The sequence below is a fragment of the Ochlerotatus camptorhynchus genome, unplaced genomic scaffold, assembly GCF_037179485.1.
Source record: "Ochlerotatus camptorhynchus isolate MF236.1 unplaced genomic scaffold, CSIRO-AGI_Acam_v1.1 ptg000310l, whole genome shotgun sequence".
Taxonomy (NCBI): Eukaryota; Metazoa; Arthropoda; class Insecta; order Diptera; family Culicidae; genus Ochlerotatus; species Ochlerotatus camptorhynchus.
In genome coordinates, this window is record NW_027040798.1 from 97,263 (window position 1) to 118,239 (window position 20,977).

A 20,977-nucleotide genomic window follows, 5' to 3' on the forward strand; every position below is an offset into this window, starting at 1 on the left:
ATCTCCGTAAATATGGCTCTAATCGCGATTTGGGGGGTGTTCAGATGGTTTAAATTCTTATACCCGGATTTCCCAGCATGCAATATTTCAAAATTCTGTATTTGCCGGCTGGTGGATCTTCCAAACCTTTAAATCGATTTATCTCCGTAAATATGGCTCTAATCGCGATTTGGGGGGTGTTCAAATGGTTGAAATTCTTATACCCGGATTTCCCAGCATGCAATATTTCAAAATTCTGTATTTGCCGGCTGGTGGATCTTCCAAACCTTTAAATCGATTTATCTCCGTAAATATGGCTCTAATCGCGATTTGGGGGGTGTTTAGATGGTCGAAATTTTTATACCCGGATGTCCCAGTATGAAATATTTCAAAATTCTTTAAATCGATTTATCTCCGTAAATATGGCTCTAATCGCGATTTGGGGGGTGTTCAGATGGTCGAAATTTTTATACCCGGATTTCCCAGTATGAAATATTTCAAAATTCTTAATTTGTCGGCTGGTGGATCTTCCAAACCTTTAAATCGATTTATCTCCGTAAATATGGCTCTAATCGCGATTTGGGGGGTGTTCAAATGGTTGAAATTCTTATACCCGGATTTCCCAGCATGCAATATTTCAAAATTCTGTATTTGCCGGCTGGTGGATCTTCCAAACCTTTAAATCGATTTATCTCCGTAAATATGGCTCTAATCGCGATTTGGGGGGTGTTTAGATGGTCGAAATTTTTATACCCGGATGTCCCAGTATGAAATATTTCAAAATTCTTTAAATCGATTTATCTCCGTAAATATGGCTCTAATCGCGATTTGGGGGGTGTTCAGATGGTCGAAATTTTTATACCCGGATTTCCAAGTATGAAATATTTCAAAATTCTTTATTTGTCGGCTGGTGGATCTCCCAACCTTTAAATCGATTTATCTCCGTAAATATGACTCTAATCGCGATTTGGGGGGTGTTCAGATGGTCGAAATTTTTATACCCGGATTTCCCAATATGAAATATTTCAAAATTCTTTATTTGCCGGCTGGTGGATCTCCCAAACCTTTAAATCGATTTATCTCCGTAAATATGGCTCTAATCGCGATTTGGGGGGTGTTCAGATGGTCGAAATTTTCATACCTGGATTTCCCAGTATTAAATATTTCAAAAATCTCTATTTGTCGGCTGTTGGACTTCCCAAACCTTTAAATCGATTTATCTCCGTAAATATGGCTCTAATCGCGATTTGGGGGGTGTTCAGATGGCCGAAATTTTTATACCCGGATTTCCCAGTATGAAATATTTCAAAAATCTTTATTTGTCGGCTGGTGGATCTCCCAAAACTTTAAATTGATTTATCTCCGTAAATATGGCTCTAATCGCGATTTGGGGGGTGTTTAGATGGTCGAAATTTTTATACCCGGATGTCCCAGTATGAAATATTTCAAAATTCTTTAAATCGATTTATCTCCGTAAATACGGCTCTAATCGCGATTTGGGGGGTGTTCAGATGGTCGAAATTTTTGTACTCCGTAAATATGGCTCTAATCGCGATTTGGGGGGTGTTCAGATGGTCGAAATTTTTATACCCGGATTTCCCAGTATGAAATATTTCAAAATTCTTAATTTGTCGGCTGGTGGATCTTCCAACCTTTAAATCGATTTATCTCCGTAAATATGGCTCTAATCGCGATTTGGGGGGTGTTCAGATGGTTTAAATTCTTATACCCGGATTTCCCAGCATGCAATATTTCAAAATTCTGTATTTGCCGGCTGGTGGATCTTCCAAACCTTTAAATCGATTTATCTCCGTAAATATGGCTCTAATCGCGATTTGGGGGGTGTTCAAATGGTTGAAATTCTTATACCCGGATTTCCCAGCATGCAATATTTCAAAATTCTGTATTTGCCGGCTGGTGGATCTTCCAAACCTTTAAATCGATTTATCTCCGTAAATATGGCTCTAATCGCGATTTGGGGGGTGTTTAGATGGTCGAAATTTTTATACCCGGATGTCCCAGTATGAAATATTTCAAAATTCTTTAAATCGATTTATCTCCGTAAATATGGCTCTAATCGCGATTTGGGGGGTGTTCAGATGGTCGAAATTTTTATACCCGGATTTCCCAGTATGAAATATTTCAAAATTCTTAATTTGTCGGCTGGTGGATCTTCCAAACCTTTAAATCGATTTATCTCCGTAAATATGGCTCTAATCGCGATTTGGGGGGTGTTCAGATGGTCGAAATTTTCATACCTGGATTTCCCAGTATTAAATATTTCAAAAATCTCTATTTGTCGGCTGTTGGACTTCCCAAACCTTTAAATCGATTTATCTCCGTAAATATGGCTCTAATCGCGATTTGGGGGGTGTTCAGATGGTCGAAATTTTTATACCCGGATTTCCCAGTATGAAATATTTCAAAAATCTTTATTTGTCGGCTGGTGGATCTCCCAAAACTTTAAATTGATTTATCTCCGTAAATATGGCTCTAATCGCGATTTGGGGGGTGTTTAGATGGTCGAAATTTTTATACCCGGATGTCCCAGTATGAAATATTTCAAAATTCTTTAAATCGATTTATCTCCGTAAATACGGCTCTAATCGCGATTTGGGGGGTGTTCAGATGGTCGAAATTTTTGTACTCCGTAAATATGGCTCTAATCGCGATTTGGGGGGTGTTCAGATGGTCGAAATTTTTATACCCGGATTTCCCAGTATGAAATATTTCAAAATTCTTAATTTGTCGGCTGGTGGATCTTCCAACCTTTAAATCGATTTATCTCCGTAAATATGGCTCTAATCGCGATTTGGGGGGTGTTCAGATGGTTTAAATTCTTATACCCGGATTTCCCAGCATGCAATATTTCAAAATTCTGTATTTGCCGGCTGGTGGATCTTCCAAACCTTTAAATCGATTTATCTCCGTAAATATGGCTCTAATCGCGATTTGGGGGGTGTTCAAATGGTTGAAATTCTTATACCCGGATTTCCCAGCATGCAATATTTCAAAATTCTGTATTTGCCGGCTGGTGGATCTTCCAAACCTTTAAATCGATTTATCTCCGTAAATATGGCTCTAATCGCGATTTGGGGGGTGTTTAGATGGTCGAAATTTTTATACCCGGATGTCCCAGTATGAAATATTTCAAAATTCTTTAAATCGATTTATCTCCGTAAATATGGCTCTAATCGCGATTTGGGGGGTGTTCAGATGGTCGAAATTTTTATACCCGGATTTCCCAGTATGAAATATTTCAAAATTCTTAATTTGTCGGCTGGTGGATCTTCCAAACCTTTAAATCGATTTATCTCCGTAAATATGGCTCTAATCGCGATTTGGGGGGTGTTCAAATGGTTGAAATTCTTATACCCGGATTTCCCAGCATGCAATATTTCAAAATTCTGTATTTGCCGGCTGGTGGATCTTCCAAACCTTTAAATCGATTTATCTCCGTAAATATGGCTCTAATCGCGATTTGGGGGGTGTTTAGATGGTCGAAATTTTTATACCCGGATGTCCCAGTATGAAATATTTCAAAATTCTTTAAATCGATTTATCTCCGTAAATATGGCTCTAATCGCGATTTGGGGGGTGTTCAGATGGTCGAAATTTTTATACCCGGATTTCCCAGTATGAAATATTTCAAAATTCTTAATTTGTCGGCTGGTGGATCTTCCAAACCTTTAAATCGATTTATCTCCGTAAATATGGCTCTAATCGCGATTTGGGGGGTGTTCAAATAGTTGAAATTCTTATACCCGGATTTCCCAGCATGCAATATTTCAAAATTCTGTATTTGCCGGCTGGTGGATCTTCCAAACCTTTAAATCGATTTATCTCCGTAAATATGGCTCTAATCGCGATTTGGGGGGTGTTTAGATGGTCGAAATTTTTATACCCGGATGTCCCAGTATGAAATATTTCAAAATTCTTTAAATCGATTTATCTCCGTAAATATGGCTCTAATCGCGATTTGGGGGGTGTTCAGATGGTCGAAATTTTTATACCCGGATTTCCCAGTATGAAATATTTCAAAATTCTTAATTTGTCGGCTGGTGGATCTTCCAAACCTTTAAATCGATTTATCTCCGTAAATATGGCTCTAATCGCGATTTGGGGGGTGTTCAAATGGTTGAAATTCTTATACCCGGATTTCCCAGCATGCAATATTTCAAAATTCTGTATTTGCCGGCTGGTGGATCTTCCAAACCTTTAAATCGATTTATCTCCGTAAATATGGCTCTAATCGCGATTTGGGGGGTGTTCAGATGGTCGAAATTTTTATACCCGGATTTCCCAGCATGAAATATTTCAAAATTCTGTATTTGCCGGCTGGTGGATCTTCCAAACCTTTAAATCGATTTATCTCCGTAAATATGGCTCTAATCGCGATTTGGGGGGTGTTTAGATGGTCGAAATTTTTATACCCGGATTTCCCAGTATAAAATATTTCAAAATTCTTTATTTGTCGGCTGTTGGACTTCCCAAACGTTTAAATCGATTTATCTCCGTAAATATGGCTCTAATCGCGATTTGGGGGGTGTTTAGATGGTCGAAATTTTTATACCCGGATTTCCCAGTATGAAATATTTCAAAATTCTTTAAATCGATTTATCTCCGTAAATATGGCTCTAATCGCGATTTGGGGGGTGTTCAGATGGTCGAAATTTTTATACCCGGATTTCCCAGTATGAAATATTTCAAAATTCTTTTTTTGTCGCCTGGTGGATCTCCCAAAACTTTAAATTGATTTATCTCCGTAAATATGGCTCTAATCGCGATTTGGGGGGTGTTTAGATGGTCGAAATTTTTATACCCGGATTTCCCAGTATAAAATATTTCAAAATTCTTTATTTGTCGGCTGTTGGACTTCCCAAACGTTTAAATCGATTTATCTCCGTAAATATGGCTCTAATCGCGATTTGGGGGGTGTTTAGATGGTCGAAATTTTTATACCCGGATGTCCCAGTATGAAATATTTCAAAATTCTTTAAATCGATTTATCTCCGTAAATACGGCTCTAATCGCGATTTGGGGGGTGTTCAGATGGTCGAAATTTTTATACCCGGATTTCCCAGTATGAAATATTTCAAAATTCTTAATTTGTCGGCTGGTGGATCTTCCAAACCTTTAAATCGATTTATCTCCGTAAATATGGCTCTAATCGCGATTTGGGGGGTGTTCAGATGGTTGAAATTCTTATACCCGGATTTCCCAGCATGCAATATTTCAAAATTCTGTATTTGCTGGCTGGTGGATCTTCCAAACCTTTAAATCGATTTATCTCCGTAAATATGGCTCTAATCGCGATTTGGGGGGTGTTCAGATGGTCGAAATTTTTATACCCGGATTTCCCAGCATGAAATATTTCAAAATTCTGTATTTGCCGGCTGGTGGATCTTCCAAACCTTTAAATCGATTTATCTCCGTAAATATGGCTCTAATCGCGATTTGGGGGGTGTTTAGATGGTCGAAATTTTTATACCCGGATGTCCCAGAATGAAATATTTCAAAATTCTTTATTTGTCGGCTGGTGGATCTCCCAAACCTTTAAATCGATTTATCTCCGTAAATATGGCCCAAATCGCGATTTGGGGGGTGTTCAGATGGACGAAATTTTTAAGCCCGGATTTCCCAGTATAAAATATTTCAAAATTCTTTATTTGTCGGCTGGTGGATCTCCCAAACCTTTAAATCGATTTATCTCCGTAAATATGGCCCAAATCGCGATTTGGGGGGTGTTCAGATGGTCGAAATTTTTATACCCGGATTTCCCAGTATGAAATATTTCAGAATTCTTTATTTATCGGCTGGAGGATCTTCCAAACCTTTAAATCGATTTATCTCCGTAAATATGGCTCTAATCGCGATTTGGAGGGTGTTCAGATGGTCAAAATTTTTATACCCGGATTTACCAGTATGAAATATTTCAAAATTCTTTATTTGTCGGGTGGTGGATCTCTCAAACCTTTAAATCGATTTATCTCCGTAAATATGGCCCAAATAGCGATTTGGGGGGTGTTCAGATGGTCGAAATTTTTATACCCGGATTTACCAGTATGAAATATTTCAAAATTCTTTATTTGTCGGCTGGTGGATCTCCCAAACCTTTAAATCGATTTATCTCCGTAAATATGGCCCAAATCGCGATTTGGGGGGTATTCAGATGGTCGAAATTTTTATACCCGGATTTACCAGTATGAAATATTTCAAAATTCTATATCTGTCTAATGGTGGAATTCCCACCATTGAAATTGATTTATCTCCGTAAATATGGCTCTAATCGCGATTTGGGGGGTGTTCAGATGGACGAAATTTTTAAACCCGGATTTCCCAGTATAAAATATTTCAAAATTCTTTATTTGTCGGCTGGTGGATCTCCCAAACCTTTAAATCGATTTATCTCCGTAAATATGGCCCAAATCGCGGTTTGGGGGGTGTTCAGATGGTCGAAATTTTTATACCCGGATTTACCAGTATGAAATATTTCAAAATTCTATATCTGTCTAATGGTGGAATTCCCACCATTGAAATTGATTTATCTCCGTAAATATGGCTCTAATCGCGATTTGGGGGGTGTTCAGATGGTCGAAATTTTTAAACCCGGATTTCCCAGTATAAAATATTTCAAAAATTCTTTATTTGTCGGCTGGTGGATCTCCCAAAACTTTAAATTGATTTATCTCCGTAAATATGGCTCTAATCGCGATTTGGGGGGTGTTCAGATGGACGAAATTTTTAAACCCGGATTTCCCAGTATAAAATATTTCAAAATTCTTTATTTGTCGGCTGGTGGATCTCCCAAACCTTTAAATCGATTTATCTCCGTAAATATGGCCCAAATTGCGATTTGGGGGGTGTTCAGATGGTCGAAATTTTCATACCCGGATTTCCTAGTATAAAATATTTCAAAATTCGTTATCTGTCAGCTGGTGGATCTCCCAAACCTTTAAATTTATTTATCTCCGTAAATATGGCTCTAATCGCGGTTTGGGGGGTGTTCAGATGGTCGAAATTTTCATACCCAGAATTCCCAGTATGAAATATTTCAAAATTCTTTATTTGTCGGCTGGTGGATCTTCCAAACCTTTAAATCGATTTATCTCCGTAAATATGGCTCTAATCGCGATTTGGGGGGTGTTCAGATGGTCGAAATTTTTATACCCGGATTTCCCAGTATGAAATTTTTCAAAATTCTTTATTTGTCGGCTGGCGGATCTCCCAAACCTTTAATTCGATTTATCTCCGTAAATATGGCTCTAATCGCGATTTGGGGGGTGTTCAGATGGTCGAAATTTTTATACCCGGATTTCCCAGTATGAAATATATCAAAATTCTTTATTTTTCGGCTGTTGGTCTTCCAAACCTTAAAATCGATTTATCTCCGTAAATATGGCTGGATCTCCCAAACCTTTAAATTGATTTATCTCCGAAAATATGGCTCTAATTGCGATTTGGGGGGTGTTCAGATGGTCGAAATTTTTATACCCGGATGTCTCAATATGAATTATTTCAAAAAATTTTATTTGTCGGCTGGTGGATCTTCCAAACCTTTAAATCGATTTATCTCCTTAAATATTGCGCTAATCGCGATTTAGGGGGTGTTCAGATGGTCGAAATTTTTATACCCGGATTTCCCAGTATAAAATATTTCAAAATTCTTTATTTGTCGGCTGGTAAATAATGAATTTTCGCTAGCGAAAAAGGTCTTTTTGCAGTTCACAGTTCACGTGAAACGAAATAGATCACTTTACACCTCCGGTGAAGTGAAAATCCGACAGATACAGACAGATAAGCAAAAAGATGCGATCCACATCGTCCGATTCCGCTGAATCGTATATTTTTCAAGGGGTAAGTCACTGAGCAAATTGTGCTGAAAGTAGATTCGGCACACCTTAGGCTCAATCTTGTAGGCTTTGGATTGTTGTAAATGAAATGGGAGCACTACTGGACAACTGTCATTGAAGTTCTTCACAACATTACGAGCTGTTTGACTGCACGGCGAATGAGAACGACTCAAATTTGAGTTTAGTTTACTCATAATCGCCAAAAGTGCAGGAACTCAGCGATGAGTAAAATTTGTCTCATGGTTTCCTGTGGAAAACCTAAAAAATCTGCCGGAAAATGAGGAAATTGACGAAAATTTTATTCAGTCTCGGAGTAGTACCAATAGACTGAGTGAACCCAATCTTTACTTTTCTCAAATTTGGGAATATTTCCCTGGAAAATCCTGGAAAAACCTGGGAAAACATGAGGCAAATTTACTCATCGCTGAGTTCCTGCACTTTTGGCGATTATGAGTGAACTAAACTCAAATTTGGGTTGTTCTCATTCGCCGTGTGTATATTCAGGAAAATCCTCTAATGGCTGTAAGCTCCAATCGGTATTATCCTCGGATTAAATCCCGATCAAGAATGTCCGGCTGCCTTGATGCCGACATCAGAGTTATTCAACACGATGCTATGCAAACAATTCACAGATCATCCAAACAGGGACGGTATTAAAATTTAATCCGAGTTGGAGCTTACCGCCATAATTGTATATTCCAGAGGAACTCAGACCAGCAGTTCACTTATAGATCTAAATACGAAATGCAGTTTCTGGAGTGGGCTCAAGAGAAAGAGGGAGTTAATCTGACCCCCTTAGTACCCTTAATTCAAATAATGCTGCAAATCACACAAAACAAACCAAAGAAGTCTCCAACAATGCTCCCCACCGGTTCCAACTCTTTCCGGCCGCTGATAGACCGATGCTTTTCACATCACGAAAGGCAAGGTTTCTGGTCTGTCTTTGGGGGCATTATAAAACACTAAAGCACAAAACTTTGTTATCCTATGAACACAAAACACAAAAATTTCGCACACCCGCCACTTCCCGCGTCATCCTCGATCCGATTTAACCTGCGATTTTAAACCAAAATATTCAAGGTGCCAGAAATACCGGGTTGCCGGGATGGGTGTTTTACAAACAATCACAATCACAATGTTTGACACAATCAGCACACCTGCGGCATACTTGCGACACACTGACAAAAAAGATGACCCAAGATTGGTGTGGTAGGTCACTTTGCTTGGATCTCTATACAGGCCTTAAGTCTGATGTTGACGTTAAGCATCTCCAACTCCAGTCAAAGGATTCTTCTGGCTCCCCATTTTGACAAACGAGCGTTTACACTCTAAACCACATTTGACCAAACAGATCAATCTAATGATGATGACTTTGATTCTTGGCGACAGAAACGGACCCGTACAAACAATGGAAACGACATCCCACTGAATCGACACGCAACAGGAGTGCACGGAATTGGAAAAGGGTTCAGAAAACAAAATGAATGAAAAAAAAAATCCGGTCATAATGTCGGTGGAAGTCGGCCGCAGGAGACGATAATGAACGATAATGGTTAAAATATTCATTTTTGGGGTTTTCCGAAACCTTCCGGTGTCAGTGTGTCAGTTGTTGCTCGACAATGGGTTATGCGGGTCGGTTAAGGGTTAAATCGGGTTGGGTTTGGGTTGGCATTACATCGCAAAGAGGAGGGTCCTCGGTGCTCTTGTGTCTGAGAGCGGCCGAACACGTGCGGCTATTTATTCGAGAATCATTTCACTTCCCGGCGGCGAACGACGGACGTACCTACCGACCGAGATTCGTGCTGCGGTACACCAGAAACATTGCCAGGACTTACCCATATGAGCGGAAGGGTGCTGCTTATTGGAATGGTGGCGTCAGCGGGGTGTAAATATTTAAAATTGACCTTTTTACCTCGCGTACGATTTCGGTTACCGTGTAGCTGTGAGGGGGAGCAGGTAATAATGAGGTTCCCCTGAGGTGAGTTGTTGTATTTAATATCGCTCCCATGTCCGAGGGCGAATAGGCCAAGTGTAATTTGTGCGAAGCATTAAATTTTGAGGTTAAGGTTCAATTTACTTTGATGCATTTTCGAAAAGATTGCAAAAAGCTCGCTTTTGAATTTTTCGAAATGCATCAATGCAAATTGAATTTTGACTTAAATTTGACACTTCGAAATTAAATTATAATGTTCGAAAATCCTTCTGTTGATGATCTTCCGATTTTCGAAAATGTGTTTGTCAAAATTTATTCCTGGTCTGTCAGGAATTAGTCCGGTACAATAGGAGGTTTATTTGAAAATTTTCCATCTGTCAAATTTAAGAGAAAATTCACCAATTGGAACACAGCCTGAATCTTAAACAATTTGATGCATGCGGTTTACGATTGAATTGATTGTAGCTTTTTTTTCGAATTGAAGAGATGACAATTTGACAGTGTCAGATCCACCGTAGACATAATTGCTAACTCAAATTGTCCATTAGATTTTTTTTCACTGCGTGTCATCATGGTATGGCACTCCATTCATTGCTGAAACCGCAATCCCACATCAATAAAAAAATGATCATTTCATCCTTCCGGCTACCCGTCCGAAACGCTTGGCAATAAGAACGCATTCACTTTGTCACTTTTTTCGGGTCCACCCACCCCCTGCTGAACAAAAAAAAATCCAATAGCTTCTCATTCTTCAAGGATCAATATTTCGGATACATCGCTTTCGGCTTACTGCCCCGTCCCGTGGTGCACAGTTAGGCTGGGCTGAATCGAAACCGACCGTACGGTGGTGGTCATGGCTACAAGCGACCAATAATTGTTTTCATTTCGCAGCAATCCGCTTGGGATGGCTCCATTAAGCTGACGGGCTAGGCAGGCAGAGGATAAAAGGAAGCAAATGGAAAACCGGAACAATGGTAGCCATCTGGTTCGAACGCCGATCCCTGCTTTTCATTGTCGGGACTCGGGAGAGATCTTCCTGGAAGATGTTAACTGAATTTGTCGGTGTACCTACGATTTTACCGTTTGTATTGCGAGTGGATAAGTGGAAACACAAAGAATCGTATTGAATCCGGAGCTGCCTTGACGGAAATTTCCGTGAACACATAAGCACCGTTTCCGATGAAAGATTTGCTTCAGTGTGCAGATGTCTGTCAACGCTGGAATCTTCTTTGATTTCAAAAGAAATTTGATCACCCCCATGTGTCTATTTCAAGTTCGTTCAAACCAAAAGCAATTCCGGTGATCAACAAAAAGTACGTGAATGCGTTGTAGAGGATAATGGTGTAAAACGCACCGGCTGGGTAATAAGCGCCACCGTTATATTTTGAACAACTGTTTCCTGTGGAAACTAACGATTTGAAATTGGTTCACTACTTGACTAGCCTATTGGTCCCAAGCAAATCTATTAACGCACCCCATTCTAGTCGAAATTCTAGTACTACACTATGTTTGTTTTGATTCTCCATAAAGGTTTGACAGATAAAATGAGGGGTTCGTAGATTTTCCAATGTTTCGACGGGTGCATCGATTAGCTTGGGACCGAAGAGAGGCCAGAGCTGAGTCAAAAATTTGAGCACATTTCTTCGGGACCTTCTAGTCTTAGAGTTACCTCTATGGTAGTGACAAATCAAGGGGTAAGTCACTCGACGCACATAATAGGTAGCATTTTTTCGCAGTGTGTCTCAAGTGTGCCGCAGCTGTGCCGGTCATTGAGCCGACTGTATTTTTTAGTGAATAGTGAATATTTGGGTATGCTCGGCAACCCGGTATTTCTGGCAGTTCGAATGTTTTGAAACGGAATTGAAGCAACTAAAGACTGGATAACACTTTGTTTCAATTTCAACTGCTTGCTAATGGAATTGATAAGAACTGCGGAGGAAAATAACGGCATGAAGAATAACAACGTGAAAAACTCGGCAAGGGAGACCGCTGCCAGGGAGCCGGAGAAAGTAGGTCGCAAGATCATGAAATGATTGTACACTACCACATGGTTGCTTCGAGTTCGAGTAAATGCGTAGAGAACGATGCAAAGCGATTATATGGGAAGTTTGAACGGCTCCCACAATCATAAACTTCGTTTGTGCTAAAATCCATATCCAAAGATGCCCCCGGGAAAAGTAATCGACTGATCGGATTGTACCCCTACCAAAGCAAATTAAACGTTTGCTCCGGAAGTATCTTTGCGGACGCCTTGCTCCAGACACCTGCTATTTCTGCCTTGACAAACATATGACGCGCTAGTCAACACCAGTTATCAGCCAGATTAATCCCGTTTTATCCGGAACATTACGCTTCACGACTCAGGTTTTGATTAACCACTCCCATTCTTCCTGCTCCAACCCCACTCGGTTTTTTCAGCTCAGTTTAGATTTATTTTTCAGTAAATATATAATCATATTCTTTTTAAGATTAAACAACGAAGAATACTGTTTATATCTTGGCTTTAATGCAAACATATTTCTGAACGAATCCAATCCAGCTGTTTGAGACACGTTTTTGATTCTATAAGTCAACCAGAATGAAAACAATGATAGTAATATAGCAGTGTTGCTAGTTTTGTTTAAATATCATGTAAATTTCTGACCATGGGTGCCAATTAGTGTGCCCATATTGTGCCGAATCTGTTTTCGGGACACTGTGTCGAGTGACCAACCCCTTGAGATTTTTTTTTTTTTTTTTTTTTTTTAATTCTTTATTAAAGAGATTTTTAGCCTTAGGCTAGTTCATCTCTAAACCCCTTGAGATAAATCTAAGACTAGAAGGTCCCGAAGAAACGTGCTCAACTTTTTGGCTCAGCTCTGGTACTATCTTCGGTCCCAAGCTTGTCGAATCACCCCTCGAAACATAGGAAAAACCAATAACCCCTCATTTTATCTGTCAAACTTTCATAGCGAATCAAAACAAACATTGCGTAGTACTAGAATTTCGACTAGAATAGGGTACGTTAATCGTTTGCTTGGGACCAATAGGCTACTAAAGTGGTGAGCCAATTTAAAATCGTTAGTTTCGTATTGATTGTTGCTATTACTTTCGGTCCCAAGCTAATCGATGCACCACTCGAGACCAAGGAATCAAAAATATCTCCAAATGACAAAATGACAAGCGATCAACGAAGAGATGAACTAGCCTCAGGCTAAAAATCTCTATAATAAAGAACAAAAAAAAAAAAAAAAACAAGCGATCAACGAACCGAATAATAACGCTATGTCAGAAGTCGAAAGCAATAATGATATAATCTTCTTCGTTCTTTTTCATGACAAGCAGCCCGTGCGACACAACTCACTCGGGGCGGTAGAAGGAAACGAGCAAATTGTTGGCAAGCTGCTTCACGAAGTAAACCCGAAGATGATACACGTGTGTTAATGGGAATTTTTTTGTTATGTCTTTTCTCGATTCATATCAAGCTTTGTCCCCATCCGTGTATATTGCAACAAAGCAGGCAAGCAATATATCATTATCCTTCTACCACTCGGATCGAGCTATGTTACAGAGCGAGTTTGTCATTGTAGTCGTAGCAACCGTTTTGTCTGTATCGTTGGTTGCTTTATGTGTTTGGATTCGCTGCTCGAGACTAGAGTCGGTGTATAATGAGTCACGCCAAGAGTGAAGCCAAGTCTACCTATTGAACTGTCAAATCGGCTACCTATCGTGCAAAGTAAATAAACATTACGATGCTATGAAAGGTCTACGAAAGGTATTGCAATGAAATATAAAATAAAATTGAAGAAATCATCATAAACACGCAGCGAGCATTAAATGGTCATGGGATACGTTTGGTTTTGATCAGTAATGAGAATTTCTACTATTTTTTGATAAGATAATTTGACAAAATCACTGATATTATGATTCACTACAGCCGTTATTTTTGGTTCTCGCTAGAAGTCATTTAAAGTGGATGTAGAAGTCCTCTGTTGCCAAGTGAAAAGAAAGGGAATCCTTCGGAAACCGTGATGCGAGTTCAACTGTTTTTCTCTTGGCGTGACTCATTATACACCGACTCTACTCGAGACATAAAAAAATCCACGAACCCCTCATTTTATCTGTCAAACAAAATAGTGTAGTACTAGAATTTCGACTAGAAAGCGGTACACGTATAGATATACTTGGGACCAATAGGCAAAATTTTCAATCATTTCTCGCATCTACTTGCATCGCACATCATCTTTTTGCAGGAAATCTTCAGAATCGTCGTCAATCTTCTTTCTATCTACTCAGCGTGCGCACAGCTAGCCACAGCAAAACACAATCTTTTTTGCATCGTAGATAGAGTCGTCCCCCTTGCCCACTTCGATAGATTTTATAAACTCTCACAGCCCATCATGAGCATTTTTCATTCTGCTTTAAAATAAAACAAATGGTTTAAGGATCCAATAAATTTTCTCTCGAGAAATCAGTTTTACAGTACCCGTTCCATTTTGGCACATCTTCATAAACGTATGCATTGAAAAAATTGAATTAATTTTGGCGATTTTTCATGCGATCACCCTGCCACCTGGTGGTGAATCCACCTATGCATCGCCAATCATAGTAACCCTGTTTTGTACAGAAAAAAAGTAAGAGGTTGTATATAAGACACAACCGTAGATTTGACGTAAGATTACGTGCTCGGTATCAATATTCGGCGACTGTGTTAGGGAAACCACTTTTTCCATCACGAAAACGCCTCGTTTTTGATCACCATTGCAATGGTTGGATAATTGTTTAATTTTCAATAGTGACCTATTGAAAATTTAAAATGTGTTCATTTTAGCAGATTCGTAGAAAAATTTCCAATCGATTGGATTGTTTAGAATTAAAATCCATCCGCTATTGACAGAGTTATAAGTGATCAAAACCTGACCACTTTTCGAAACGCGGTCGATTTCGGTTTTTTGAAATTACACATCTAATATGTTGCCGAAAGACGTAATCCTACGTCAAAAAAATGACAGCGTTATCAGTTGATTTGCAGCAACCATAGCAAGCAACTACGCTCGATGGTTTGTTCGTACTGCCAGCTCCACCCTGGAGCGAAGAAGTTGGACATCGTGAGGCACTTCGTGTCCGCCGGATATAGCCGATCCGGCATTTACAACATCCTCTCCCTTCTGGAGAAAAGCGAGAGCGTCGAACGGGAGCCTGGTTCTGGCCACCCGAGCTGAAGAGGAAGACCGAGGGCAAGGTGGTCTCATCGTTCCGTGCCTTGGGCCGGGAGGTCGGAGAAAACGGGCAAACGGTGAAGAAGTACCTGGACAAGATGGACATTGTTATGCGGAAGCGGCAGTCGAGCTCGTGGTTGACGGTCAGCGAGAAGAGAATGCTCAAACCGCTAATCTTTCATCGGGGGCTTGCGGTGAACGAGAGATATGCAGTATACGAAGTGCCTGCCGGAAGTTGTCGCCTTCATCAAGAAGTATCACGCGAGGATGTGGTCTTTTGGCCGGACCTGGCCTCGGCTTATTATGCCAAGAGGTCACTGGAGGAGATGGACCGGCTGAAGATAAACGTTGTGCCGAAAACCACCAACCCTCCCAACGTCGCCCAGCTGCGAAGAGAAGTTTTTTGGGCGAATCTCAAACGGAGGATTTGTTCCAATAATTTCGTGGCCAAAACGGATGAGCAGCTGATCGCCAAAGCCACGATAGAACTGAAGAAGTATCAAATTTAAATGAAAATTCATCAAATGGAACAAAGCCATCAAATGAGATACATTAGAAGTTACAATTCCAACGGCTGTTTCGATGTTACCGCATGACACGGCGCACATTAGAGCAGTGCGCACGTGAAAGCTAACCTCACTTTTTGCCTTCCTTTTACCCTCCGATATTCATTAGAGTAAGAGAAACGGCAACAAGCGGGAGCCAAAACAAACCCGGCAGAAATGTTAGTGAAAATCTATCATTTCATTATGGGAGCGCGTATTGCCCCACGGTCCTACACACATCCGCCACTGCAGCATGGCGTTTACCGCAGGGTATTTGTTTACCATTATCGCTGCTGAAGCCGGTCGAGTGTCATCCGTGCGGCACCAAATACCACAAGAACGATAGTGCTCGACCGATAGTACGCTCTGTCTGGCGTTCATGAAAAAGTGGCAAACATGTTCATGAAAGATTTACCAATAATCCAGCTGGTTAATTTTTTACTCGAGAATGTCTTAAACACATTTGAACTTAAATTTAATTTATAATTTAATTTTTTTGTTTATTTATTCCATTCAAGAAGCATTGATTGAAATAATAATAAAAAAATCACTTGAATTTAATTTCAAATTACATTTAATTTTTTTTCATATATATTTCAAATACCCGAAGGTGAAAAGGTAATTGTGTATGTTGCTTATCCCGAAGCCTACTTGGGCGAGATTGCAAATTTCGTGAAGTCACTGAACGTGAATCCTGTTGACATGGACACTAGACTGATGCAAATTTTGACTTTTTCGCTCCACAGTGCTTAATTGGTTTCAAATCGGGTCCTGATTAGCTTCCCAAAGTTACAACTCATTTGGTTAGAAACAGACTTCGCACAAGCCATTTGAAGTTTACATGTAAATTACTTTGGGAAATCTCAACTTTTTGTTTATTGCCTTCTATTCTTTTTCCATATTGAGCTGCGAAACAGTTCGATAGCCATTCTTATAGAAAATTTTCTCAGCTACAACTTTGCTGAAGTTTGTTTCTGTGTAAAACGAGACAGGAAAAAGTTATTAATTATTTTAGAGATTGGTAAACTTATGACATGATCAAGCAGCTGCTCTGTAGGCAACACTGTATTTTGCAGTGTGACATAGTAGCCATGATCCACATAGGACACAAATTCAACGCCCCAGAAACACCAATGTTGCCTGCTGAGCAGTTGATTGAGCATGATTATAAGACATCAGCGCATTGAACCATTGAAAACTTTCGATCCTTGCATTTAATCAAAAAGGGGTCTTCAACAAAGTTGTAGCTGTTAAAATTTCCTACAAGTACAGTTGAAAGTTTTTGGAGCAGACCGATATGGTGAATTATTAGATAGACATGAACAAAAATCTTTGTTTTACCATAGAAATTCCCATACAAACTTCAAATGGTTTGTGCCATCTCAGTTTCTCACCAAATGGGTTCAAATTTTGAGAGGTTAGTCAGGATCCGATTTGAAATCGTTTAAGTATTGTGGAGTGAAAATTTCAAATTTTGCATCACTCTAATGGACACCACATATCAGATTGCAGAGAAGAAGACTATCTTTATCAAATTTAAATCGAATGCAAGTATGAATTATACCCAGAAGTGTAATCCAGGAGCAATTAACATTCCATTTGATGGAATTTAGCAATGGATTGTATTTATTATTATCATAACCATCTTTGTCAAACTGAACCAAGGCGTGTATCCGTAAAAGTGTCCGTGTTTATATAGTTATTCTTTCGAAGTTCCCTACGCGGTTTTACACTGTGTGTTGTGTCCTCTGTTGCCGACAGGTTATGGGCCCAGAAAATGCGATTCCGGAACAATAGAAATCTCTAAGAAAAGTGTTATTTCGAAGATTTTTTTGATTCGCTTGCTTCACTTGCATCGCGTGTGATTTTGCTTGCCGGCGAAGATGGCGGACGTGAGCAAATTTTCGTTCGCGAAACTGAACAACAGTAATTGGCAGTGTAGGAAATTTCGCAGGGAAATGCTGCTAACGCGAGAAGAGCTCTGGTCCGTGGTTTTGGAAGCAAAACCAGAAGCACCTACAGCAGCATGGAAAATAGATGATCAGAAAGCCCGTGCAACGATCGGGCTTTGTATCGAAGAAAGCCAGTACAGTCTGGTGAAATGTGCTACTTCGGTGAAAGCGTACTGGGATCAATTACGTGCGTATCACGAGAAGGCGACAGTTAAGGCCCAAACGCAATGTGGGCGGAAGCGGAACGGAAAGGGAAAGTTTGACAGTTGTCACAAATGAAATCAAGATGCCTAACCGAAGTCGATTTGGTTCTAACTAGTTTTCAATCCGACAAGTAGGCTTACTCAGATCGGGCTTTTCCGCTGCCGCTGCCGTTCCGCTTCCGCTGTCATTACGCTTGGGCCTTTACTTCGCGAGTGTCGCTGTTGAAAAAATTGTGTAGTTTGAACCTGTTGGAGGGTGGTAATTTAGAACCTGATCGAAATCTAAGGCCTGTTGACAGTGGCGGGGCAAGAGCTACAAGAATCACTGCGTATCGCCATGATTTTGCGGTGTCTGCCGGATTCCTACGGCGGGCTGGCGGCGGACTTAGAGAGTCGGCCCGATGCGGATCTCACAATGCAGTTGGTGAGATATAAGTTGCTCGATGAATTCGAGCGAAGAAAAGAACGATCTGGTGATACGGGCTGTGAGGAAAAAGAAATGAAAAGTGCGACAAGGTGATAGGTAAAGTCGAGAGGATCTAAAAGTGATTCCGACAAGTTGGCACTCGTGGAGAATAGACGAACTATGAAAGTGATGATGGTTTTAAAAATTTTCCACGGAGAGCTATACGAGTGCAATCTTAAAATGCTTTTATTTTGAAAATGGAGCGTTGTATTTAAATCTGGTTGTTGCTACAGTTGTAGAAAAGCTGAAATCTATGCATACACCTTAAAATCTGAAAAGAAATGATTTTTTTCTATATTATATATCTATTGAGTAGTCCTTAAGTTTTCTACTAACCTAGCACTAACCAGATTTAAATAAAATGCTCCCTTTGGAAAATAATGGCATTTTAAGATTGAACTCGTATACCTCACAGTGTAAAAATTTGAAACCATCATCACTTTCATAGTTCATCTATTCTCCACGAGTGCCAACTTTGATTTACCAATAGTGATAAGTGGTTTATTGACAGTGGTGCCAGTTGCCATATGAGGAACGATAAAAGTTTTTTCTCGCCAATATCGATTAGAGATGGTCCGAACGTTTTCCTGGCCGATGGCAAGGTTGCTGAAACGGCTGGATGTGGAGAGGGTACAGTGCATGGCATCGACGGAGAAGGCAATGTGAAACTGGAAAAAGTGCTTTATGATCCATCGTTACCGTGGATCGATTAACCTCCTAAGGATTCACGGCTGTTTTAAAAGCGAATGGCTGTGACATTCGAGACGGAACCGGTACAGGGCTGGTCGTTGGTGAACGATCCGATTGCTTGTACCGACTGAAGCAAGTGGAGATGTCGAAACAAATTCAAGTGTACGGATACCGAGCTAACGTGCACATTCCCAATGTCGAAGGGGGCAAGTTTAAAAGGAAAGAGCGAAAGTTACGATTCCAGGAACTGGATGATAGATTGTATCAGGAGGAGAAGCCGTGTGCGGATTCCACGAATGGTGAAGATGAATGGTGTTTTGTACCAAAATCAGAGCAGCAGCCACTGGAGGAAGAAGAAGAAGAACCCGATGATTCTGGTGAAGAAGAAAGTGAAGGAGATTGCGACAAAGATGGAGACCAGAGTGAATCCGAAAACTATTTCGATGTGATGGACTCTGAATCCGAAGAAGATCCCCTGACTGTGATGGAGGAGGAGCAGGACGACGGTGTTAGGCTGTCTAGTCGCCGAGATCGCGGCACACTGCTGGGTCAATTGCTCGATTTCGTGGTAGGGATTACCGTGCATTCGGCTGATGAGCCTACATCGTATGTGAAGGCCAACCATTGAGCAATGGATTGTCCCTCACCATATACCATCGGTTTACCCCTCACGGAGGTAAGCTTTTAAGGAAATTTCAAATGACCGTTACTCGAAGGAAATTAATAAAATCGACAAATTGGTTTTGTATCGTTCAAAAGGGGTTAACTAGGTCCGAACATTTTCGGTATACATTTCCATTTTTTTTTAGTTTTTCACTGATTTGTAAACTTTTACCGAAAAGTTCCGTAGCTCAAAAATTACCAAACAACGGAGTCCTGGTTTAGTGGATATATAACGAAACCAACTTCCACCCAACATTTACTTATACTTGCTCATTTCAAATTAACTTTCAGAATTTTTAGAATAAATAGTGTTCAATAATGATCAATTCCGGGCCTACTCTTAAGTTCTCAGAATGATGTTAGAACTGGGTGATTAATTATAGCATCCAATTTTATTTTTGATATCACTGAACTCTAATGTTTATCTAATGTTACCCAACATATAGGGGGTTATTCCGAGAGTCGAAGTGATTTTTGTCACGTGGTGTCGTGACTCTCTATGCAAATCAAACGGAGAGTCTCGTTACCACCACGTGACTTTACTTACTTCACTAGAGACAAAAGTCACTTCGACTCTCGGAGTAATCCCCATAATGCTTAGTTTTATCATAATGATACACTTGTTTTATCATGATGAAAATCTTCTAATACTTTCTGGCAAATTAAAATTGATGATTATTAAAGTCAACTAATGTGATATGTGATATGAACTGTATTAATGACCACACATATAGTTTATTAATCAACATAGGATGTACCGTGAACGTGGGTTATTCTGCGTGAACTGTAAATCCGCAGATTTGTCATTCAAATACCAAATTGGTATACCGAATGTTGTAACTTTTTGACAGGACACAGAAAATGCACAGGACATGTACTTCCAAATTGATCGAATTTAATCAAATCGATTATTGAGTGCGTGGAATTACTACACGTTTGGAATAATCCACGTGAACGGTACGCAGTTTCCCAAATAGAAACTATCATGCTGATGTTTTGGTAAACATTCATAAATGAAAATCATGCATATAATAATTAATTTACGTTACCTGTAGGTATGTGAAACGCTGATAGTATTTATTTTATTTTAAAGTAAAAAAATAACATAATTATGCTTGTGATTTTGTAGAAAATGTACATCCACATAAACGAAGCCTGGGTGATTGGTGACTATAAAAAGATACATTTTTATTTAGTTTGAAATCGATTGCATATCACAAACGAAAATTTAAACAAATGGCAACACTGCATGCCTCGCTGCAGTCGATCTAAATGACGTACGTTCTCCCTCCTCTTGGGTAGGGGAAGAATATTGAAAAAGAGAAATGAAAATCAGTTGTTCAACAATACTCGTCATCAATCCATCGTCATCAATATTACCTTTTCAATAATATTGTCAGTATGTCAATTTACTGTCAATATATTGACCCGTGTAACGAGCGCTTTAGCGCACTGTTATTAATGTTGTCAATATTTATGTATTGATAATATTGTA